General features: G+C 38.4%; 1 long non-coding RNA gene across 1 annotated transcript in view; it reads left to right on the top strand.

Moving 5' to 3' along the window:
• The first annotated feature begins 6011 nt into the window (after nt 1-6011).
• The window catches only part of LOC132077710 (uncharacterized), a 35065-nt gene continuing 20075 nt past the window's right edge, over nt 6012-21001 (top strand). The window contains exons 1-2 of the long non-coding RNA XR_009419100.1: nt 6012-6084; nt 6203-6292. This is a non-coding gene — a long non-coding RNA (uncharacterized LOC132077710). The remainder of the gene's footprint in view (nt 6085-6202; nt 6293-21001) is intronic.

Raw genomic sequence — 21001 nt, 5'->3', positions numbered from 1 at the left:
TGGGTCACAGAAGAGTTTACTTCCTCAAAATCTTCCAGATCACTCTAAGTCTAACACCTATTAAATGACTCAGGAATATCAAAAATACAAATGGAAATGACGAAAATGAGATATGTGTCAAATTTAACAGTTAACAAAAACTGGGAGACATTTTCTTATTTAATTTTCAGTCCTCGGCAATATGTAGCCTGACCATCAGAAATTTTAGTTGGTGAAACAGAACCAGTGCCTAAATCCTAGCAATCCACAAAAGCTGAGGGTAGGAGAAGGCTTGCTGATCTGGAGGCTTTTCCAGGCAGTTTAGTCTGGTCATTGCTATTTATGGATGGCTGAGTCCTGACTTGCTTCAGAAACTGAAGTTTTCTTAAATGATCTCAGACTCATAAAACCAGTTGTGTATATATTTATATATACATGTATAATTGTGATGGGTATGTGTTTGTGTAAAGATGGTGAAGAACTGCCTTTGCTTACACTTCCCCTTAGCAGTTTTGTTAAACCTGCTCTGCAAAAGTGGAACTACAAAGTCTCAATTTCTGAAAAATGGTGGCATTGCACCTGTTTGCTTAAGCTTTAGTATGCACTCAATTGCCACAGATTAAATGTTGAGATGGATTTGATATCACAGTTTTTGTAGAAGCTGCATAAAGATGATGGGTACAGAGCTGAAATCTGGTCCAAGCAAACTCTGTAGCAACTGAAGCCTGCCTTGGATGCCTTCCACAGTTTGCTTTTCATTCTACCATCCCAGGGTACAGAGGATTCCTCAGCACCAGAGGTTAGTTGAATACCAATATTACCCTGGCATCCTATCTCAAAAATAATCAGCAGTTTAGTTCTGAATCTTTTTTTCTGAGTAGTCTTTTTCCTAGGTTTGTGATAATCCATCTGCCAGGCCCTATTGTTTTGTGGTTTATTTGAAAAATCTGATTTTCGCATCTTTATGTACCACCTGGCTCACAGGAACAAAACTGAATATGAACTGCAACAAAGAAAATAGAGTTAAGTTTTTCCTGAAAAATTTTTATTGTAGATGAAACTATTCAGTTCCTTAGGGACTAACTGAATGTTTCCTCTTGTGCTGCACTTATCTTTTATCGAGGCTGGGGTTTTTTCTATTATAAATGCCTATTCTTATATGTGCTGTTAATAAAGTATTTGAAGAGTACATGAGGGAAGAGAAAAAGTGAGGAGCTAGTCTTTTCTTTACCTGTGTAAGCCTGAATATTTATAAATTCAAAGAATCTAAAATATTATCAGTGTTAGGCTGGAATAACTTCACATCCATAGAATACTAAGGCATAAAAAGATGCTAACTAAAAATTCTGCATTAAGAAAATTTCAATGCATTGTTATGCAGTCAAAAATCAGGAAATGATAGCATTAAGATTTTGTGTTTAACCAAATGTGCTGCCTTCATATTGTCATGACAATACAATCTTTAGATTGTAATAACAGACTGCATGTAGTGCTGTTATTATATCTTATGGGCTCATATCTGACAGCCTAATACACATCTAGAATAGAAAACAACTCTGTTTTGTTGTTTTTTTTTTTTTTTAATAATTTGACATTTTCATGTTTTGACTTGCATACTCTGAGAGTTTTCAAAATCCAGGGGAAAAATCTGAGCATAACAGAGAAGCCCCTCCCTGGCAAGGTTGGTTACCTGGCACTTTCCCTATCAGCCCTTGACCAACACTTACATCATGGAGCTAAAAGCAAAGTGTTGCAGTCACCTGTGCACTTCAGGATAAAAAAAAGGTGCTCGTAGAAAAATATGTGAGGAAAGTTTTTCAGAATTGTGAGTGCAGTTTATGGAACCTGCTATTAGAACTGTAGCATTTACCAGGGTTAGCCACAAAATATCCAATGTAACCACGGGTTCTGCCTGCACTTGGAAATTAAAATACTGGTGCTAAACTGTTGGTAAAAATTTACTTAGGAAAATAATTTACCTTATCTTCTGATTTTTATGCTAGCAAAGGATCTACAGAGTTATGCTGTGATAAACGTTGGGCTTTGTATTTGGAGATGACAAATGTTTAAGGCATTATCAGTATTTTGGACCAGTTCTTTTTGGTTACATCTTCTGTCTCTTGTATTGTTCAAGGGGCAATCATGAACTGAAAATTTTCTCCAAGTCACTTCTGCACAATTTTGGCCCAGGACAAGATGCTGTGTTTAAATTGCATTTAAACCCTGGCTGTTAGTGCTGTTCCGCTGCTGTGCCAGCACAGAGTCCTGGGCTTCTTTCCTTTCATATGCTACATGAATTTTACCTTCCAGGAATTTTACTTTTACCAGCCCCTGGAATCAGCTACATCCACCTGCTGAGAGTAGCTTTACCCAGCCATGAAGTGTCTATCCATGTGCACTCTAAGATCCCAATATGCAGTGAGAACATGCTACTAAATAAATAAACCTGGCTTGTTCTTTTGCACAGGCTCTAACTCCCTCTTTCACTGACCACAGATCAGAAGGAAGTCACTTAAATCCAGCGAAACCCATACTCCCAAATGAAATGAAATAGACTTGGGATAAGTCTTGCAGAGTAAAAAATATAGCTTTTTACCATGTACCCTTGAGGGCTGTAGTAAATATGTTACATTTAATGTAGTGTTTTTATGAGCTGAGAATACAGCCTGCTGATTTTTTTTTCTCTGATTATTTAAGACTGTATCATATCTGAACTTCTACTGGCAGTAAGATCTGCTATGATTACTCTGGGGATGCAAAAGCCAAAGCATAGGCTTTATCACAGGGTTGTTTTAAATAAATATTTAGTTTGATTTGGTGGTTTTCTTTTGCCTATCACCAGGCAAAAGCATCTTCTCCCATAATAAACCAATTAGTGCCAAGAAGTTAATGAGGGGGATGCTGAGTTTTGGGGCAGACTGGTAAAAATTGCTGGGGAAGGGAGAAATTCCTGCTCATGGGGGAAAAGCAGGATCTTCATTCTTGTTTGGCAAACACAATGAAAACCTGGTGAGTCTATTGGGACATTCTTCCCACACCAGTGGCATTTTTCTCTCTTGTGTTGACACAAACAGGAAGTAACAGGGTCTACCTGATTTGCATGGGATGACCAGGCAGTATTGGTAAGCAGAAGTGGAACACAATTAAAAGTGCTCTTCTCATAGGGGTTTATTTGGCAGACTTTCTGCCTCTCCACCTTACTCCAACCCATTTCATTTCCTTTGAGCTTGTCTTAACTTCTTGTTTTCTCCCAGTCTTGCTCTCTTGTGTCTGTTCTTCCTTCCCATATGAAAAATCAGCCAGTGAATCCTCTCTCAAGGAGAGCCTGCAATTTAGGAGCTGAGGTGTGCAGGAAGCAGCCTGTTGTCCAGATCACTCTCTGATGGGAAGAGTCTAACAACTGGTAAATATTTTCTGCATTCCCCTGTCGTAGGAAGGAGACCAGGACACCAGATGGTTCATCACAGGTCCAGTTTATTGAAGAAAGCATCAAACACTTATACAGCAAATAATAAACTTATGAATATTCTGTTAGCCAAGCAATCTATTGGTTAAACTATACCATGAACTCTTCCTCATTCCTTAGGGGTTACATCTCTCTTTTCTCATGTCTCTTTCACTATTTGTTATCCTACTACAGCTAGGCCCAAGGACACGCTATCTAACAGGTGCAGAACTTGGAATTAGCCACGGTTTTGTATTTTTCCAGTCTCTAGAAGCTAAATTCCCAACATTTCCCATTACTGTGTTTAGACTCTCCTTGCACACATTTTTTAGTCCTTTCTCATCTCTAGCTTCCAGAGAACTCCCTGTACAGTTTCAAGCTTTGGGAATATACATGGTCTCCAACCATGGACGGTTGTGCAGCAGCCAAAGCATGTCCAATCACTCTCCAGACAGCGTGGTGGGAGCTTTCTGGAGGATAAGTCAGCTGTGGCAAAGTAGAATGACTCAGCCATAGTTTTAACCACTAAGAATTGTACAGCTACGTTTTTCAGACAAGAAAAGCTAGACAGTAAATCAGATTCATTTTTAAACCACAGAACAGAATGAAAGTGGTGGTTATGATACAAGCTGTTTTATCACCCTAGCAATTTTCCAGTGGTCTCAACTATAATTTTAGTAAATCCAGCTGTGGTGTTTAGTAAAAAAAAAAAAAAAAAGTGGGGTTTTGGGGTTTTTTTGCCTTTTAAATTTTTTTTTCTTTAATTGACTGACTTTTCACACACTGTAAAAGATCAGGGGTGAATGGGAAAGGTTGATTCATTTCTCTGAATGCTTTACCTGCCTCTTTAAACACAATATTTTGTTGTCCCTTTGTCCTGAAGTTGGCAATTTTTCTGTAACAATCTGTATCTTGTGGTCTAAACCAGCCTTATTCCAGCAAAGGGAGGCAGATTGGCATCTTTGAACTAGAGACATAGATGTAGCAAGGTTGTTTTTTTATAATCCCAGAGCATACTTTTTACAAGCCTGCTCTTTAATTGTGGTGAACATGGTGGCCAGCCTCCCTTCAGAGTACTCTTCCAGGGAGCACATCTTTTTATTTTTGGCTGGGAAATGAGAGGGTGGCCTGGCAGGGAACAGCATTGCTGGAACTCACCCGTCCCTGACAGCAGCAGCTCCCAGATGTTGGTAGGATTTTTTCTGAAGCCATGATAGCCTAAAAGAATAAGACAGGCAGGATCTGTGGGCAGAATTAATCATTTTTATTAGATTGATATTCTTGGAAAAAGGTATATTTCCAGGCACTCAGCCCATCTTCATGTATGACATTGTGTTCTGCATGGTCTGCCATGGGCTGACAGGTTGAGTGCCTGCCATTTACTTTGCTTTTACCAGCTTTCTTTTTTCCCCCTGTTCTTCTAATAAAGGCTATTACCTCTTCCTGCAAATGCTGACTCTATAATATTGAGCCTTCAGCCAGTGGCAGAAACTGAACTGATCTGGATTGCTTCATCACAAACCTGAGGTGGAACAAGTCGGAGGTGGCCCATCTTGAAATGAGGAAGAGTGTGTTTCTATCCTCCTAAGTCCAGGATTGATTTCTCACTGTATGCTCTGCCCATGCCAAAGGCCCGGCAGGGTAACAGAGGCTGTAATTGAAAGAATGAGGTTATTGGGCAATATGGACCTAGAGAGGTTTGCTAGAACAGTCCTTAGCTGCTTGAAAACCTTTTAGACAGATTTGGGAGTTTTTCCCCTTTTCCTTGACACTAGTTGTTGTTTTACAACAGGTCCCTCCATCAATTTCTTGCACATTCATACTGGAGCTGAACAACGACAGAATGCTATAGAAGTAATGACTTGAAGTACCTTTTTCTTAAAACTCCTAACAGTTTAACCAATACCTACTAGAAACACCAACGTGCATATTACAACGATTTCTTAACTTCTCAATATGACTATATGAATATCCAAAGTATGCCTGGAAAGTACAAATAGTATTATTTTTATAATTTGCCTCTTCTTAATTCAGTACATTTTCCCATATGATTCTTTTCTGAACAGCAAAATCTAATGAAATGAACTTTAATTGTGTATGTCTAATTTGGCTCTGCAGAAACCTTGCAATGCAGTTGCCAGGTGTTTCTGCTCATGGTCAGCCACTCCTCACTCTGGTATATAATCCTTAGGAGATTAATAAGAAGTTTCTTGAAAGGTATTCCTTTCCTGGGTCCTTGTTTGGGCCTGCTAAAAGACCTCTCACTAATTATCAAAGAGTCATGCAATCCTGCTGATTACAGTGTAAAATGTTACACCTGTGAAATGTTCTGCCAGATAAAAGTCTCCCAAGTATAACTGAATGTATCAGTGTCAAAGTCAGCTTTGTCTATGATGAAGTAAAAAGCTTTGTGTCATGTGCAATATTTCTTTAAGTGTGTCCACAGCTTGCCACTTAAATTAACCACACCCAGCTGTGTGTGCCAACCTCAGCACCTGTGGCCACTTAGGAGCCCTGGAGTTAGGCTTGTCAAGGGTGATAAGGTTCAGCTGTTCTGGGAGTGTTCCCCTCACCCAGGCACTGCACAAAAGGAGCTCAGGGAGTACCTGGGGCTGCTTTTGGCTTGGAGTGAGAGTGCAGCTAACATGGGTGCCTTGGAGGTGAGGAGGGTTGGCAAAGTTTTGTGGTGTAGCTTAGAAGAATATCACAGGTGTGTTTCTCTTAAATGTGGTAAGCTAAAAATATCCATTACTAAGGTGTCTTTCTTTCCTCTTTTAGAGAGGGCAGCAGTTGTGGACTGAGAACCAAGTAACTATTTCCAGAACAAAGGAGACATGTCTTAAAGTACCTGGAAAGCTGTGAGTAAAGGTAAGTCAGAGACCTTTCAAGGTGTCTTCCTATCTAAAAGCCAGTATTACATGTATCGATACTTTAGATTTAGTATTCATTGAGGGGCGTATGTAGTAAATGTCTTAATGTCTTTTGCTTGGAGTATCAGTAACAAGGAGGTCTCCTAGGGAAACAAATTTTATCATTACTGTCTGTGCTTGTCAGAAGGACACAGAGTTGGGGTTTTTTGGTATATTTCTTGTGTTTCTGGCTTATTTTGCTTTGGATCCCTCCCTACTTAGTTCAGAACTCAAAGGATTTTAAAGCTATTAGTTCTCAGTTGTGGTGTGTCCGTTTAACAACATACATTACGGGTGTAAAAAAAAGTTAAAAATACTGTTCTTGAAAAGGAAAAAAGTTTAAAAAATAGTATTGAAAAACAAGCTTACTCTAAGGTCATTCTGATAGTCTTTCAAAAATTAGAGAATCTCTGAAACCTTAAAATTATTTATTATTAATAGAAATAAGCTCTGCGATTGTAAGTCTCAAATAGAACCAGACTTGCTACAGGTTAGCTGAGGGCAGCATATCTGTGTCTGTAGGAGAATGTCCAAAGAAAAGTGAGGGAACAGGGGAAGGGTCTAGAGCATGAGTCTGATGAGGATCAGCTGAGGGATCTGGAGAAATAGAGGGCAGAAGAGAACCATGGAGCTGTCTACAGCTACCAGAGAGGTGAGATGGAGTTTGGTCTGTTCTCCTCCTTAACAAGTGGTAGAGCAACAGGAAATGGCCTCAGATTGCACCAGGGGAGGTTTAGATTGGGTATTAGGAAACCTTTCCTTTTGGGAAGGGTTGTTAAGCCCTAGAATAGGCTGCCCAGGGATGTGGTGGAGCCCCTATCCCTGGAGGTATTTAAGACATGTGGAACTTTGGGATGTGGTTTAGTGGTGGACTTGGCAGTCCTATGTTAACAGTTAGGCTTGATGATGCTAAGATTTTTTCCAACCTAAATAATTCTATGAATCTAATGAAACCTTCATTATTTGACCATGTAAGTATTATATGGTAATTCACAAAAGTGGTGCTCTTATTCAGTTGATCAAGTTGAAGGGAATTGCTAATGTTATGGCTGTTTATATCATCAAATATCTCTCAGCTGAGTAGGCTGTTCCATGGCTCCTTTCATCAAGACTTAATCTGTGATTTATAACTCACAGTAATGACTCAGATTTCTGGTGGTTTCCCCATTGCATCTGGAGGAAGCATTACTTTAAGGTAAAGCCTTAATTATTTATAGCAGTAGAAAGTCCTAAAAGTGACTTAATTTTTTCCAGCTTAGCATAATACTGCATTTTTCTAATTGCTTCTGTATAGCTTCTCCCTGTACATATTAATGAGGCAAGCTTTTTTGTGAAAAAGAAATTTCACAGAAATTTTGGAAGAAGAAATCAAGTTACAAGTTTGCTCTTGCTAACAGGTTTAGGGCTCTTCTAGTCACAAGAACAAGATTGTACTGATGAGTTTGGCCTTTTTATTTCAAAATGTGTGGAAATTCTCATACAAGCATTGGGGTTTGAATGGCTTCAGTACTTTATTTTTGCACATGAATAAATAAGAGACTGAGAAATGTGAATGCTAAATGAAGCTCAAAATTATAGGGGACAAATTAACGGTATAGCAGAAAAAAAGTGGAAAGGAGATCTCTAACAGCTAATGATTTAGCTGTTATCACAGTTCCTAGTACTCTGCTGGCCTTCAGGGTAACTTTTATGCTTATGTTTTTACACCCAGAGTTGAGAGAGTCTGCTCAGCAGGGGAGGAGAGTCAGGTCTCTTTTGTTCTGGTCCATCACAGCCTCACCTAGGTGTCTAATGGGCTGCCAGTAGCACTGCTGAAACTGTATTTGAGAAAGGCAGAGACACCTACTAGAGCAGGTGTTTTCCCTGTGCCCTGTACACAGCAGAAACCCAAAACCTGTGATAGTTATGCAATGCATTAAATATGAAGAAGTGCCTTGCCAACTCGGGTGCCTGAGGCATGGGTTTCATTAGGCATACCATCTTCACAGAGTGTCTAGCTTCTAACTGTAAATGCTAGTAATTAAATCATCCAGATTTTTAATGACAGCCTTGAACTTAGTTGCCCTGGATCTTGATCTCATATTGTTTCAGTTTTAGAACAGAAATCCCCTAACCCCATTTGCTCTAGTAATTGCCTTATCAATAGGAGCACTAACCATCTTGGGTGGCCATGCATCTGGCATGTAATATTGTATGAAGACTGTAAAACAGTTAAAAAGATAGAGCTCTTCAGTGCATAGTTGGAATCTGCATAGCCAAGGTATTCAGAAAGTGTGTCACATCTGTAAAATGTCTTTGTCTTCAGTGATCCTCTAGTGCTAGTTGTTTTGGTCTTTTTCTCAAATGCAATGCAGTCACCTTGGATCCTGAAGTCTACGTTACATACTGTGAAAAAGAGCTAAGTCTCAAATAGTTATTAATCAGTCAGAATAAATATTTTATAAAATTTGAGTTGATTTGTCTCCCTACTTCTCTGAAATGATTTATGCATGCAACTAATTTTCAATGGTCCCTGAGCCTCGTGCAGTGTTGCTGTGTGTAATAACTGCCTTGGCCTAGGCAGTGAACGGATGCACAGGCCAGAGGAAAACTTTGTGCATAGCCAATCCTCTCCATTTAAAACAGCAAAAGCCAGCTCAGCTGGAATACATCCACATATATGTGTGTATATAAATAACTGCAAGTATAGCACACACTGTATAAACAGCTGAAGAGAAATCACTGAGCTCCCCCACAGAACCAGAGAGAAGAAAAAATAGGGTACACAAATCTGTGGGGAGTTGAGAAGGGACTGCTTTCTTCAGTTTCCTGGGAGACAATTTGACATAGAAACAGAAGAAACCCTGGCTCCAGCAAAGGAATGGGTTAGTGGGTGCTCTTTGGAGTGCTTGTTCCCACGCATAAGCTTTCACAAGTTTTAGGGCTTATTTAACTGTATGCCACTTCTAAACAGCATCAAGTAGAACTAATTACTTGTTTATATTTATTTATTTTCCAACAATACAGACTTTACTGGCAAACAACTTCTTTCCTCTCAAAACTGACTTTGTAAGAGTGGATTAAAAAAATTACAAAAGTTCATGGTTTTGTTTTTAAGGGGCTTTTTCTAATGTTCTCAGGCCTAAAAGGCAGAATTAAGCTAAAAATGACACACCCAAATATGAAGTTTAGATAAAATTGGATGTTCTAAAAATACTTGAAGACGGTCTTGCTCCTTTTAACTTAATGGTTGTTACAAGAAATTTTTGTTTGATAACAAACTGAATTCTGAGTCACATCCACTATTAAATTTATATTGCATCAGGTATTTTCATCTTGTCAGTGGGAATTATGTTCTAAGATTTCTATAGTCATCTTAAATTGCCTATGTGTTTTCAATTACTCTGTTATGAAACTTCTCTATAAGTAATTCTTAATGGTTTCATGAGGATGCAGGGTTCTGAGGGTTTGCTCGCTAAATACAAAAGTAAGAAAGAATCTTGGTGTTGTAAAAGTTATATGGCCCCTTTCGGTATGAAGTTTCAGAAAGGATGCATTAAAAATGAGAGTAAATGCAGAGAACTACAAAATTAATTAGGCTATAAGGACATGCTGTGTATTGAAAGATGTCTACTTGGTTCATTAACTTCTCCAAGTAAAGGTTAAGATGCTACTTAACAGTGGTCAAGTGTCTTTGTAGGGAGAAATTATAGAGCACTCTTTTATTCGGCTGTTAAAGACAGAGGAATCTAATAGTGAAAAGTGAAGCTATGTAAATTCAGACCAGAGATAAGGCAGTCTCTTATCAGTAAGGGTTATTCGTCACTGGAACAGCTTACCTAGACATGTAATAATTTCACCTCCATTTAGTGTATGAATGAACATCTTTAAGAGATGCTATAACTCAAAAGCAAATTATGGTCTTGAAGCATAAATTATTGGGTGAGGTTCACTGGCCTGTGTTATGCAGGAGACCAGACTGTGTTTCTTAACAGTACTTTTTTGCCTTACACTTTTTGACAAAGTAGCTGCCAGCAGGATTATTAGGAGGTATAAATCCATCTTAAGTGTACATCCCTATTGAGCTTGGTGAGTTTTGTAAGCACACTTTATGGATCAGGCAAAGAAATTATTGTCCACAAGCACTTGACTGGCACTGTGAGTAGGAAAAACTTAGTGTTGTGGATTTTCTAGATGCCTCCTTGTAGTCAATCCCAATCCATTAGAACAGTAATGGTAGGAAAATCTCTGTTATCAGCCTTGTTTGCTTAATTCCACTGAACTATCTAGTGAAATCCTAGTAAGGCTGCTGGCATATTTACAGCTAGCTGCAAAACTATTACAGGCTGATGGAATCTGAAGGACAGCTTGTGATAGCAGTAGAAAACACCAGATGTTACAGGCAGGCAAATGTAATAAATTTACTGACATAGTTACAATTGATGGAGTAATAGCCCAAATTCACAGACACTTTAATAATGGTTGATATATAAATATGCTTACTGCAATCAATTGGGTTATTCACATTGTCTAGTTACTTGCAGAAGCCTTGTTTCTTATCCTGCCTAAATAAGTAAGAGATCAGACCTTATATAAGCTTGTACAGGTCTGCTGTATATTTAACACCCTATCTCAGCAGACTCTTAATGCTGGCACAAAGGTCCCTGTACTGATGGTGAACACTTCTGGAATCAGAGCTCGGTTGTAGCTGTATTTTTTTGTAAACAAAGAGGACAAGGGGTACTGCCTCTTGGTGGTAGACCAGCAGCTTTCACCAGCTAAAGATACAGAGGTCTCTTTAGGGAAAGAATTGTTGGCCCTGAGTGTGACTTTTTCCTTAAAAAAGGACCTCAAAGGACACCATGTTCTCTTCAAGGTCAAACTGACATGAGCAACAAAAGTCTAGATGAGTTACAGGAAAAAAAACTATTGTGCTCTTTGTACAGACTCCCTATAGGAGCATGCCAGGTTTGACATCATGGAATTCAAAACAAAATCTGACTCTTATTAACTGTAATTAAAATATGCTATTTATGTCAGCTAAGTACATATTGCCCTTAAAAGATTATTATCTTGGGATCTGTCAAGGTTGAACTGTCTCTATGGTAAAATCTGAGAACATATTTCAAAACTGACTAGATTCTTATGAAAATCCATTAAATCCTAGTAATTCAACACATCCTTGTTGCCAACTTCCACTGAAAATATATATGTATTTCACTAAAATTATTGTAGCCTACCTGGCAGGAGTCATATGCTCTGGTTTAATTTGTGACTACCTTAGCTGTGTATTTAATAGCTATCTGTAGGACGGTCACACAGAACAGCCTCAGTTCATGTTTTTGTAAAGGTAGATTTGAACTGACTTTTCTGGAAAGCTGGTGTGGGGCCAGCTGTCCCTTCTCAGCTGGGTGATATTAGTGAGTGCCCTGGACCCTGTCAGGGTTTGCTCCTTTTTTTCTGTGGTGTCTGCAAGGCGGAGCCCAGGGCTGGGCAGTAAAGGAGGCAGGAATGGGGTTGCCAGGCCCACTTGTGACTGCTGTTCTCCCTGCTTGCCCCAGTCCTGAGGGCTGGCTGTGAGTCCTTCTGCAGTCCTTCTGACAGTCCTTCTGTCCCCAAGTAGGGACAGGCCTTGGTACCTTGGGCCGTGGCTGGGAACAAATAAAGTTAGGAGTGAGGCAGGGCTTTTTTTGATGGCTCAAGGACTTTCCTTGCTGCTGGAGCTCTGCACGGGCTGGATGAGTCCCTGCCAATGCCTGCATTGTGCTCAGCTTGCACTGCTGAGCGGGGAAAGCTTTATCCTATCCTGGACAAACCCAGAAGGGCAGCACCAATACCATGGGTGGGAAGGTGTGGTTGTGTGTGGTAGTTTTTGACCAGTACATTGTGGCTGTGAGAGCCCAAGGGTGTGTTTGAACTGCTCTTGTCTTGACTGTTGTAGGTGTAAGTAGCCTCTAATATGGTTCCCTTTCTTACTTGACTTGGTTTTATAAAAAAGGGTAAAAATTTACTTCTAAATGAATCCTCAGGATAATCTGTATTCTGAAGCTCATATCATTCAAAGCTGAGAACAATTTACATCTATTCAAAGCCAATTCTCAGTGCATTCCTACTACAGTTTTCTTTCACTTCCTTTAAGAACCATTGTGGGAGTTTCTGTAACTAATTTAGAAGCAATAACTGCATTGAAAGATGGTGTTCAAATGTTCTTGAAATGCTTAGGAATGGGGATCAGTTCCTGCAGCAGTGTTAGAATGTTGGCCAGGGCATTTTTATTGAAAAGCATAGAATATTCCTGGACTGGGCTGCAGTTGGCTCATTTATTCCATGATGGAAAGTGGCCTTTTGAGAATGGAAACCAGAGTTGCAAAAGACAGATTTCCTAATTAGCTCTTTTACTAAACCCTACACTAGGCTACAAGTCATGGCTTGTGGCAGCATTCTAAGGTGTAGTTTGACTTGCTAAAATTGCCTATAGGGACAGTCAGAAAAGTAATTTTACTGTGGATGAGCTCCTTTGTCCTAGGAAGGAAATTATCAGTAAGTCAGAACAATGTCCAGGTGGCTGTGTGCTCTTAAAATACTCTCATGGCACCCTTAAAGTTTTCATTGACAACATCTTTAATAGTGCAGTTTCTCTCCTACTTCCTTTTTAAATCCTGGTAAAGCATTGCAAAAATTTTAACAACTCAAAGGATTGAAATTGTGTTTGAAAAGCTGGCTAATGTGGGTTTGATATTATTTCACGTAACCAAAGTAGTTACCTGCACATAGTGGCAAGTGCTCAGAAACACAAACCAGACTGAGGCAAACAAAGCATTGCTGTGGAATTTGATGGAAATAGAACATTTGGAATAAGTGTGCTCTTTCTAGACCAAGCAATTATTCAGCTTTTTTTTTCTAATAACTTTTTTATTAAACTCATTCTTATAGATGGAAAAAAAATCTGTGTGTAATGTACAATAGTTCTCAGAAGATATTCTATCCCAAGTGTGTTTAATAATGCTGATTGTTGCATTACACATTTGGAGGACAAATGACTCCGTGCAGTGAGTTTCTACAACATCCAGTGCAGCCATACAGGGCAGGTTTGCAATGTTAGAGTGAATGAAGGTGCAAAGCATTATTAAAGAAAAAATAACATCAGAAATAACTAATGATGATTAGTTATTAAAGAAGAAATTGTGCTTAGTGGGTATATGATCCTATTGGTGCCATAAGTCTGTTCACAGTCACTTCCTTACCTGCTTTCTGGAGAGATGGGGGGAGAGGAACAGTTAGATTTTCCTCTTCCCACATGGCTGTCAAGCAGATAATTATATTACCTTTTGTTACTGTCATCATTCTGTTATAATGGGGATCAGTGCCCACTTTAAAGAAAAAAATCTAAATTCATGAGTTTGCTTAGCATCTTAAAAGACCTAATTCATGGGTTATTTTAGCATCTGACAAAATGAGGATTGAAGTGAAAAGAAAGGCAATCCTTCTAGTTGAAGAAACAATTTCTAGAAACACAGCCTTGCAGTCACTGAAGCCAAGGGCAGCATGTTAGTTTTATCTCTGCAGAAGGAGAATGAGGCAGCTGGTTTTTGACAGAGAAGGATAGGGGGTTTTATTATTATGTAGAAATTTGGTGAGAATTAGATGAAGTTTTAAGCTGTCACTTTAAAAATATAATTATAATAACACAGTTCTTTAGATGAATTGAGAGTTGAACAGGTATACACTATGAACTGAAAAAAATTGTCATTGAAAATTCTGAAAAGGTGAAGGGGTAAACTTTTGACTCTTTGGGATGGGATGTAAATATTGTCTGAAAACCAAGAACCATTTCTTTCCCCCACTCCAGCTGATCATTCTTATAATCTGGTGGCCACAGAGGAGGTAACCCTTACCCTGTGACACATAAAAGATCAATAGAGCAAAGTGACTATTTTATGGAATTTGTGCTTGCAATTGGCTGCAATTCCCTGATCCTGCTTTATGGATAAGCTACGTGCACAATCCTATACTGTTAAATCTTTTTTTTTTTTTGGAAGAAAAATACTCTTTACCTACTGACTTGTATCTATGGGTTTACTTTTTTTTTCTTGTCTAGAATTCAAGTTAACTTTGACCACCCAACATCCATAGTGAGTGGTATCAGATCTAGTGCAGAATTCTTCTTTGAGACACCCTTCTCTCCTGACAGAGAGCAGCTGACAGCTGCTCTCTGGATATGATTTTCAAACCATTTCAAAATCCTTACTAAAGTCAGGGCATGACATCTACTGCTTCTCCTCTGCCCACAGCACCTGTTATCTGAAAGAAATAATGTCAAATCAACCCATTCCCTTCTGTTACATTGTAACGTCCATTGTGGACGTGTCAAATGTCATGTTATCATCTAAGTATTTCTAAGGAGTCCAAGTATTTTTCTGCATGTTGAAGTTAAGCCATCTGGGATATTTTCTTTCAGCATCCTGTCTCTGCTAAAACATCTGTTGATATAAGTGAGTACAGCTGCAATAGCATTCATGTTACAAGGTATCTACAAGTTTCACAGCCAACTATGGGAATCTTTAGACACAGTGATGGATGGTTGTGACAGCAGCAGTAACTCACTGTGACTGACTCATTCTCAGGTCCTTACAGCCACTTCATGTCTAAAACTTACTGCAAGGGCCTGAACTTACAGGCTCTGAGATTCAACCTTGCTCTGAAGCAGCAGGTGCTTGCTATAACTAGGTGTGGAACAAAGCCTAAGCAAAAGCTTGGTGCTGGTAGAACATGGTAGGCTTTGCTGAAAGCCTACTGTAAGTTTTTAATTGCATATATAAATCATCTGAACTAAGAAATGTTTCTTTAAGACTATATTCTCCCTTAACCTCTGGTTTAGTGTGTGAAAACTTAAAATACTCTGTTTTCTGAATTAATTATTGTCAACTTCTAAAATAAATGGTAAAACAATGGCAAAGTTGCCTCTCATGTTAAAGTAAAAATACTTTCCTATTAAGATTCAAAATTCTGTGTTTCATTAAATAGCAGCTGTATCTTATGTTATATACAGGCAAGCCAACTCCATGCTTGCCTAAAAGATTTCCATCTTTTGTTTATATAGAGGTGCTAGAAATGCCTGGAAATATATTACAAAGCTGTGAGAGGAGGGGAATTTAATAATACCATCTATATGCTATAATACTTGTCAAATAAGTATTGTATCAGATAAGGTTTCTAACCAATTTAATCTATAGCTCATGTGATCTGGCTTCCTAATTGAAGTGATATTTAAGATTGCACCAATTTGTGAGTAGAACTGGATTCTGTTCAACTGTCAGGAGTAGTGTGTTAAAATAACCTGCTTCATACTAATTTTTAAAACACAATATCTGGGTAATTTAAAATTCAGTGAAGGTGCTGTTAGTTATACACACTTGTCTGTTAAAATCTAAGCCTCAGTAAAATGGCTTAGATCATTTAAGAAAAATGAAACAGTTATAGTAAAAAAATACTGAAAATATGATAGGCTGTGGGTGAATAGCTAGAGCCAATTCCAGCTCTTGGATATGCTTGTGACTTCCGATCATGCACATTAGGGAGCAGAATTTGGGCCAAACTGTAAGTATTTAACTAGAAAGTTGGATATAGAGAGGTATGAAAACAATAAAAGAACAGCTGGCAAACATATTCTGTAAAACAGATTGAAAATTAATTTAAAGACAATACACTTAAAGAAAAAAACCTTAATTCTTGCATTCATTTTTTGAGTCTGCTTTTAAAGGAAATTTGAACACAGGGGAAAAATTAAATACCATTAAACACTTTGAGAAGGAGGGTGATGTCATGTTCCAATTCATCTACATCAGTATAGCTGGTTCAAATATCAGGCTTCCAGCTCATAAAGTACACTGTGAGAATAGGCCCACAGGAGAGGAAGCAGTTGAGAAGAAACTGGAAATGGAAAGCAAAAGTCTGATATGTAAATTGCTTGTACAGGTGACTTACTATAATAGAAGGCATTTGTTGCTTAGCAGCAAAAACTATAAAAAACAGTAGCATTCTTACAAATTGTTATAAAACTTGAGGGTAGGATGAAAAAGATTGGTCAGCTGACAATGATTGCAGGAGAGGTCAATTATTCTGAAATCATTAAAAAATGAAGAGCCCAGAAGTGAAAAATATTGAGAAGATAGCCTATTTTTGTTAATCAATGAAGCTACATAAATAATATACTTTCAGTCACTTTCATGGAGGATGTAGCAGTCAGGACTTCAGGACAAAATCAGACAGTGTTACTCTTGATTGGATTCCTTGTATTCAAAACCCCTGTGAAAATCAGTGTTTTGATCAGTTATGTTTTGGTTGTTCTCTCTATTCCTTAATGAAGGGGACATAGATTAACAGAGCAATGCAATGGCATTTTCTGTTTAGGTTCATTACACTTCTCATTGTGCTTTCACATCTTTTTGCCTTCATGAGTGCTGCTGAGCATCAAGATGCACTTTCCACATAACTATTTATATAGAATCCAATGTATTTTTCATGTTATATCTAATTAAGCAACAATGAATTAGGGTTATTTTCCTTGCATATACAATCCTACTTTGAATTTTTCTTACTGCTTTCTTGCTTATGTGATATAATGAAATTGTATACATTTCTCAGTCAGTTTGATACCTCCACTTTTATTATGTAACTTTCCTTACTCTTGAATATTTCAGTTTCTGAGAGGATTTTGCATAGATCCTCTAGCAGCTGTTTCTTTTAGAGCCCTTAATGCTTCTTGCAGTTTCAAGAATACCATTAGATGAGGCCTTGATCTCTCAGTGACTCTTAGACTTGAGCAGTGTAATAACCCCTTTAAAAAACACCCTCAACTCTTGCACATGACATTAGTATGTAAACTAATTTTGTTCCTTATTGTTGTTTCAACCACTTGGACATGTAACAAAGATTAAATCTCCTGTTCTAAATATTTCTGGGTCCTTTTTGGAACATTCATGAAAACTGATGTCCTACTACTTGTTTTGGCTGTAGTGTGGATTTAGGTAACAGGTGAGGAAAAACAGGTTGGTGTCATATCATTGATGCTACTTAAACATTAAATCTTGCCTCAGTAATTCAGCAAAAAGGAATCTACCCTTCTGTGTTTTACAACATAACTAAGAGTCTTGAGGACTTCCATCTTTCTTACCTAACTTTTGTTGCCCCCCCCCTCTTCAGCTGTGGGCTTTGCTACAGCTTTGGCACACTAACTCTTGTTTAAGGTGAGGGGGAGCACTTTAAAAACACCTCTTACCCAAGCCACACAGGAGAACATTGTCTGTCTGAGAACCAATACCCTGTGCAGACAAAGGGACAAGCAGTGCATCAGCAGGCCTTGATGTTCAGAGTGGCAACTAGAAGGAAGGAACATGGAGTCTAGTGATGACTCTATTTGTATAGGAATGATTGTTTCTATTAATCTCCTGAATATGAGTTGTCATGCTTTGACAGCATGTGTAATTACAGTTTCTTACATATAGAACTAAAAAATTATATGATAGGTTTTTTGTTACTGTTAGGAACAGTTTCTCTTTTCCTTGGATTTTTTAGCAGTTTCCCATTCAACATGTTCAACTTCACCCTTAAGTAACTCTTCCTTTGGCTTGCTAAGAGATAGCTCTGCTTTATTTCTTTCATGGCATAAGTTTGCTAATGTTGAAGTCTAACAGGCAAACTCAGATGTTGTGTCAAAGCACTGTAAAAAGGCTTGCTAAAATGATCATGGCATTTTAAGTGTTAAATGTCCAGCAGCAAAATAATATTTCCACTGTGATCACTTGGAATTTGTGATTTTGCTCCTAGGAAGTGAATTTGCAGCAGATGGAGCTCTGTTTGTTTCTTACCTCCATGAAGACTGAAATTAGAAAGTTATCACCTTTATCAAGGTCTAATATCTTTACTTTGTCTGCCAGCATATACATCTGCATTGTATTACCCACTGTCAGTTTTCCATGGTTTCTGCACACAGCTTAAGCAGTTAAATTAATTGGCAAGTAATCAAAGTCTTACCCATGTTAATGTTTTCTTGTAACTATCTTATCTTATTTAGTAGTGAAACAAGAAATCTAACGGCTAATCGTCTTGATTTGTGAAGGTGAAAACATAGCAGTATCTGCTTTTAATCCTAGATTTTGCAATGGGAAAAACTTTATTTGAGCTGTGGCTTTAGGCAGGGGAAGATGCCTCCCTAACAAAGCTGTAGTCAATGCAATTGAACTCGAGGGAAAATAGTTGCATTTGCGAGTGGGTGATGGCTCTTTGCTGCCAGGCTGCACAGCATTGCTGCAGGGCTGGGTGCAGACACCAACTGCTGGCATTTGTGGCCCAAAAACACCCTTCCTTTCCTTGTTGCGCTCTTTTCTGATCCACAAGCACTTGGCAGCAGGTCAGAGGCTGGTGGCACACAGTCCCCTGACCACTAGCAAGGTGTGATGCAGCAAGCAGCTTTGCCAAAGGACTGAGCCAGGACAGTGCCCTGGCATGTGCTGCTCTCCTTATGAAAGTTTGTGCAGAGCATGGAATGATGTGAAAGAACCCAGCTCTGGGTTTGGGATATGCCTCTACCCCAGCTGAATTCTCTCCTCTCAGGATGATCTGTGCACTGTAAAAAGCAAAAGTCATAGTACTGAATGCCTAATCAATGTCCATGATAGAGTGGACTCTTGGTTAAGTTTTATTACATCTGATTAAGCAAATAAAAATATCTATAGCTGCTCTGTATTTTCCTGCTAATTTAATCCTGTTGGAAGGAATGTTTATGAGCCAGGAGACTTTTTGTATGTTGCTTTAAGGATGTAAGTTGATCTACTTGAATTTGGCCATCAAAATGGCTGCAAGTGACTTTAGGTTAAGAACAAGAATGCTTATTGAAGAGCAGAGCTGTGACATGCATACAGCTCTTCTTGAGAAGTGATTCTGACTTGCTTAAGAAACACAGACATGGTTGATTCATCCTTTCATAAAAGCTGAAAAACACCAGTTTCTTTGTGTTAACTTTGATAGTCCATCTCTAAATGGAAACTGATGCTGTCTGTAACGTGGATTTTTCTGCAGCCTCAGTGGACCAGGTCCTTCAGCAAGATACTTAGCCTAGTAACCAGGACTAGATTTACTCTTATCTGTGCAGCTTTGCAAATGTTAGTGAGGAATGTTTGCAGTAGCTCTTGTTGCCTGGTACTAGTGATGCTGCTCACTTCACAGGTCTGGAGTATTCCGGAACAGGCGCTATAAAATACAAAGTACATAAAAGAGTCCCTAAACAAGTACATTAAAAAATCTCCCTAGAAGAGATGAAAATAATGGAAGGATTCATTAAAAGATGTGATTAGCTTTAATAGTTAAAAGACAGTATGATGTCTTCAACATATAAGATACCAGCTGAAGCCTGCCTTGTAAAGTTGATGTGTTGGTACTTGGGAACTAAATGATTTTCAATAAAGCCAACTCAAACTTTTTTAATCTCAGCTGAGGTCTATTATTGAGCATTCAACTGGAAAGAAGGCACACAGCCCTTCTCTTCTCCTTCCATTCTCCAACTCTAAAGGATTAAAGTAATCTCTCCTATGATAGCAAGTGTAGAGAAAGCATTTTCCTGGCTGGCCCCTCTCAGGGTCCCAAGGGAAAGCATGCTCTTTGCAGGAATAAGACACTTCCCTTCTGGCAGTCCCCCCCTGCCTCTCTTTTGACCACTTAAGCCTCTATGAGCCATACTTGGTCCCTTAATGAATTCAAAGGTAAAGTCTAAGCTTATCAGGCATAACATTTCCTCTAATGTACTTGAAAATGCCTATCTTCATGTACTGCAGTCAGCATCCCTACTCTTGCTTTATACTTGTGCAGCTGAGACAATTGTGCATTTTCCTCTTTTGGTGTTGTTTTATGTAAGTGAAAGTTCCTGTCTGAGATGCTGAGAAAACCAAAGAGGTCCTTACTATGAAGATTTTTAAATAACTACATTACAACAAAGTACACTCTGGATTTTTTTAATCAAACATGTTTTACAAATAACTTGAAAAGGTATTTTGGAAAACCCCTGAACTAATACCTCATCAGCACCAAAATTTTCAGTTGCATAGTCCATTTTGTTTGGGCCATGTTACAGCCATTTAACTATCAAGCAATCTAGGTTTAAAAATTAGTTCCAGTTTCAGCCCATGCTTACTTATAACTCTGTCAGCAGCTGCTTGTAAATCAGGCAAGACTGAAGTGAATTTTGGTGCTAAGATGAAAACACTCCCTTTAAATAGAAAAATTAACCTCTGTCAGCAGAGTTATAACTTCTAAAGCCATTCTATTTTGGGGAAAATATTTTGGAGCATTGTCTTCTTGAGACTTATAAATCAGTGCTTAATATATACTCTATGTAATAAATATTTGAGCTGAATAATGTTTTATTTTAGTTCTTAAGCTAACGGTCTAATTTCTAAGGTTTAGTAGAACCAATTAATCAGGAAGAGTATAGGAAGATGAATGGCCATGCTGAAGGTGAACACTGCCATTCAAACAGAAATTGCTTACATGCACAGAGGTGTAAGATACTCCTTCATACTCCTTCATTGTTTATATATCCATAACGTTACTCCCCTGCTTTTCCAAATGAAGTCTCTAGCTCTTTGTAGACAGCATTTACAAGTTAAAAGCAGCAATGATTGCTTTGAAAGTAGCA

This window comes from Ammospiza nelsoni, chromosome 10 (genome assembly GCF_027579445.1).
Source record: "Ammospiza nelsoni isolate bAmmNel1 chromosome 10, bAmmNel1.pri, whole genome shotgun sequence".
Taxonomy (NCBI): domain Eukaryota; kingdom Metazoa; phylum Chordata; class Aves; order Passeriformes; family Passerellidae; genus Ammospiza; species Ammospiza nelsoni.
This window is presented reverse-complemented; position numbering and strand designations above follow the sequence as displayed.